At 43.9% G+C, this 5,000-nt stretch overlaps 1 protein-coding gene across 10 annotated transcripts in view; it reads left to right on the plus strand.

Moving 5' to 3' along the window:
* LOC123757133 (nahoda) overlaps nt 1-5,000 on the plus strand; it is a 290,479-nt gene that overhangs the window by 154,631 nt on the left and 130,848 nt on the right. For 7 of the 10 annotated variants that reach the window (XM_045740556.2, XM_069323681.1, XM_069323680.1 and 4 more), the window contains exon 1: nt 1,610-1,721. The exons of the other annotated variants lie outside the window; for them this stretch is intronic. The gene's annotated coding sequence lies outside the window, so the exon portion shown is untranslated. Of the gene's footprint in view, nt 1-1,609; nt 1,722-5,000 lie in introns of those variants that run through there. 10 annotated transcript variants of the gene reach the window in all.

The following is a 5,000-nucleotide window of genomic DNA, read 5'->3' on the forward strand; positions in this document are numbered from 1 at the left end:
CAATTTGTCTAGGTCATCTTGTAGCCTCATACTATCTTCTTCTGTCTTAATCCTCTTGAAATTTTTTGCATCATCAGCAAACATTGAGAGGAACGATTCTATTCCGCCCTGCGAGATCATTACCATTTATCAGAAACAGTATAGGTTCAAGGATTGATCCCTGTGGGACTCCACTGGTGAGACCTCACCCCTTACTGTGACTCTTTACCTAGGTACTCCCTTATGTATTGGAATACCTTCCCTTTCACTCCTGCCTGCATCTCCAGCTTGTGCACTAGTCTCCTATGGGGTACTGCGTCAAAGGCTCTCTGGCAATCCAAAAATATGCAGTCTGCCCAACCTTCTCTTTCTTGCCTAATATTTGTCGTTTGGTCATAGAATTCAATTAATCTGGTGGGGCAAGATTTGCCATTCCTGAACCCATTCTGGTGATAGATTACAAAGTTCTTTCGCTCCAGATGTTCCACTTTTTTTTCGTACAATCTTCTCCATCACCTTGCTTGGTGTGTACGTTAGGGACACTGGCCTGTAGTTCAGTGCCTCCTGTCTGTCTGTCTTGTGTGAGGGGCAGGTGATAGGCAACGAGGAAGGAGAAAAATAGGTCAATATCTACCTATCAATACTACGAGTGAGGGGTGAGGGAGGGTGAATGAGGGGTGAGTGCGGGGTGAGTGAGGGGTGAGGGAGTGCGAGGGAGGAGGGAGGGAACAAACAGCCTAAGGAAAGCCATAATCTACCCCCCTGACTTATCGATCACAGCTCCTGACTCCTCTACACCTCTACCTGACAACACAGCCCAGTGTTTCACAGCTCTGGGACACACTGCGTCTATGGTAATAACGAAAAATGCGTTTACAATTCGTTATTCAAGAAGCCCTCTCCTTATCAATTTGGCGAAAGCTTTCTGACCAATGAACGAACAAAGCATTAGACAATAGGCTGTGTCTTACAGAGTATTTATGTTGCGAAATTCTACATTTCAAATCTTTGGATATTTGCCCAACATAGAACCTATTACAGTCTGTACAAGGTATTTTGTAAATGTACACAATTATCACTACGAGAACTGTTTCTAACTAATAGTTTTCCAACAGTATTTTAATTTAATTACGAGAATCCTTCAGGGGTGTGGAGTTTTCGGCTGCAAATTGGCTTGGAGACCACTCAAGCTAAGCTTCTTCGCATATATATTGCTTGTTTCTGTTTTACTTTGGCGGAGTATGAGTATTTATGACTCGTATGGTCGCTTCAGTAAGATTTTGTGCCATGTGTTTAACAACTTCTTCTGCTCTGTTGAATCTGAAATCTTAAAATCTTGTGTCATGTGTTTAACAACTTCTGCTCTGTTGAATCTGAAATCTTAAAATCTTAAAATAAATAAAGTTGAAATCTTAATGGGTTTGTAACTGTGCACTGTGTTAGATAATGTGCCAGTGGTCTGTCGGGCACTTCTCCACAGTGCTCCTTGTTAATGTAGGAATAGAGCAGAGAAGAATGTGGGAATTGGTAGAGAATTGAAGTAATTGGAATGGGTGTCCTTGTGTGGTGATGGGAGGGGGGGCGGGGAGGACCCACGAGTCAAGAGAGAGAGAGAGACCACCTCAGTGTGGCTTTAGACAGTGAGGTGAGAGGTTGTGTCTCGTCCTCCTCAACTCTCAGTGGATTGTAACCACCCAATAACTTCCTCGTTATTGTAGACCTGGACGGTGTTTGAGACCTTGGTGAGTACGGTAACCTTCCAGACCCATCCTTTTGCACCCGAGTGTCCTTAAAAAATAAAAATAAATTCCTCCATGAAGGGAAAATTCAAGTTTCGTACTTTTACGTGCGTTGAAATTGCCAGATGGCTCCAGCCTGCCTCTCTGGCGTGGGGGGAAAGTGCGGCCTTTATTAACTCCTAAACACCGTTTCCCTTCACATTACTAACCTACATGACGCCAAATAATACTAGACATCTAAGACTAAAGTCAATTGAAGGTTATAGGTAATATCTAGTTCAGGAAGAAGCATTTTGTGTGTGTGTGGGGGTGATCTAGGCTAGGCCTAAATGTGGGGGTGTGGGGGGGGGAGGGGGGCGAGGCCGAGGGCCAAGCTGGTATGGTCAGGTTTTTTAAGTCCCTCCCTGACTACACTCAATTAATATATCTCCCCTACACTTGATTTTATCAAGTTACAGCCCCGCTCCTGTGCCAGGTCAGTCCACTACGGGCTCACCATAGCCCGTGCTACTTGGAACTTTTTGTTCCCAGTAGCTGAATCTTAAGCAACAACTTGCTTTATCAATGTAAACTATCTTGGACTACCTGTGAGCAGCCTGAGGGAGCAGTAACAGTCCGGGAACACCAACAAAATATCGTAAACTTGAAGAAACAGAGTGAAATTCACACCAGTTCCTCCATCTATCATCATTCTACTATGCGGGAAGTACCGCACGTCTGTGGGTCATGCAATAATGTTAGCAGACTTCTAGATGTTACCACTGCTAGGCTTAGGCTCGGCTACAAGTACCTCTGGCAGTTTCTAACATCTATGATGTAGATTTGACTAAATGTAAACTCATTTCAGTCAGGTCAGTAGAACTATTCGCATACTTTGCGCATTATATAATGGAATGTGAACAGATCGCGGAATTCAGAGATAACACCATCAATGGTGTCTAAGAAATGTGTAAGTACTTTATTCTTAATGGTGTACTGCCAGGAATTCTAGGGAAGTATCCAAAGTTTGCTTACTGTAGGTAATGCATGCACATGACTGTAAAGCTGCCGCCCAGTTGGGTGGGTGTGGAGCAGGATTAGTAACATAAATATATGTTACTAATCCTGCATATATATATATATATATATATATATATATATATATATATATATATATATGTTATTATATGGTTACTTAAAAGAAATAGGCACATACTCCAGCCTCTTAAATCTGCTCATTAATCAAAATCTATTATATTTACAGTTGGAGAAGTAGGCTTATATGTGGTATAAGTATACCATAGGAATATATGTTACTGGGCTGGACGGTCTCGCTTCTTGCAGGTCGGCGTTCAATCCCCGACCGTCCCAGTGATTGGGCACGACTTTTTTTTCTGCCTTATCCTAAATCCTTATCCTCCTGTCCCTTCCAAGTTCTATATAGTCGTAATGGCGTAGTGCTTTCTTTTGGTAATTACTTTTTCTCTAAAAACTAAGTAGACTAGGCCTACCCAGACTTGGAATACTCTTTACAAAATCCATTTTTTTAATTGAGGGATTTCTAGTTGATTTATCGCGTTTCATATATTATTTGTGTCATATGAACAAATTCACAAGGGCCGTGACGAGGATTCGAACTTCGGTTTCAACTCTTTTTAATCCTGTCGTAGCTCAGTCGATTAAGGCAGTGTCTGGGATGCTCCCGGACGCAGGTTCGAATCCTCGTCACGGCCCTTGTGGATTTGTTCATATGATGCATCACGTTAGTGTGATCTGTGTGTATGTGTGTCATTTTTCTAGAGTTAAAGAAATAGAGCAGGAAACATGTTGATGAAAGAGTGTGAGAAGATGATAAGAGAGGGGAAGGGAACTATCAGGAGAAAGCGCCAAGCCATTACGACTGCATAGCACTGGGAAGGGGTCAGGATAAGGATTTGGGATGGGACGGGGGGAAGGAATGGTGTTCAACCACTTGGAAGGTCGGGGGATTGAACGCCGAACTGCTTGGGTTTAAGAGGGGGGGGGGGTGAGAGTGTGTGTGAAAGGGAATGAGAGGAAATGTGAGAGAGCGGGAAAGAGGCAATGTGTGCGTGTGTGAGAGTGTGTAATTATCAAAGTCTTACAGGATGAGAGCTACGTTTGTGGTGTCCCGTCTTCCCAATACTCTTTGTCAAATAATGATTTGAAACTACTGACGGTTTTGGCCTCCACCATCTCACTTGTTCCAATCGTCTACCACCGTTTGCACAAGAAATCTTTCTAATATTTTTTGCACGTTTCCTTAGTTTGAATCTGTGTGCTCTTGTTCTTGAAATTGCTGGTTTCAAGAATTCCGCCTTGCCAATGGTCGATTCCTGTTATTATTTTTGTAAGTGGTAATCATATTACTGCTTTCTTTTACGGGCTATTCATGCCCGTGCCACCTCTTGGGTGGCTTAATCTTTATCAATCACCTCGTAACTCTTGTTTTTCATGCCAGAAGTGTGTGTGTGTACGTACCTAGTTGTGCTTGCAGGGGTTGAGCTCTGGCTCTTTGGTCCCGCCTCTCAATTGTCAGTCAACTGGTGAACAGGTTCCTGAGTCTACTGAGCTCTATCATATCATATTGTGTGTGTGTGTGTGTGTGTGTGTGTGTGTGTGTGTGAGAGAGAGAGAGAGAGAGAGAGAGAGAGAGAGAGAGAGAGAGAGAGAGAGAGAGAGAGAGAGAGAGAGAGAGAGAGCGAGAGCCACAGCGGGGAACACATTCTTCCCGTGGACGCGCTCACTGACCATTGAGGACAAGCGTGTATGGCTACCAGCTGCTGGTTATGGCTGGTCATAGCTGCTGGTTATGGCTGGTCATAGCTGCTGGGCGGCCACCATATGGTTATGGTGGCTGCTGTGATGGAAATAAATTTAACTGACAGTATTAATATGTGAAATGGGATTAAGGCAGCGTCTGGGAACCTCTCGGACGAAGGTTCGAACCCTCGTCACGGCCCTTGTAGGTTTGTTCCTGGGAGTCTCATAACGTTTAGATTATCACACGCTGAGTGGGCAGCGCTCGGGGGTCGTAGTCCTATTGGCCTGGATTCTATTCCCGACGGAGGCGGAAACAAATGGGCAGAGTTTCTTGCATCCTGATGTACCTATTCACCTAGCAATAAATAGGTACCTGGGAGTTAAACAGCTGCTACGGGCTGCTTCCTGGGGGATATGTGTGTGTTACAGAGAAATTATATGTAGTAAACATAATAGAGGAAAATAGATTGGTCCGCCTTTCTAACTTGGTTAGAAAGGCGGAGCCCAAGAGCTACTAGCTCG

This window comes from Procambarus clarkii, chromosome 13, assembly GCF_040958095.1.
Source record: "Procambarus clarkii isolate CNS0578487 chromosome 13, FALCON_Pclarkii_2.0, whole genome shotgun sequence".
Taxonomy (NCBI): domain Eukaryota; kingdom Metazoa; phylum Arthropoda; class Malacostraca; order Decapoda; family Cambaridae; genus Procambarus; species Procambarus clarkii.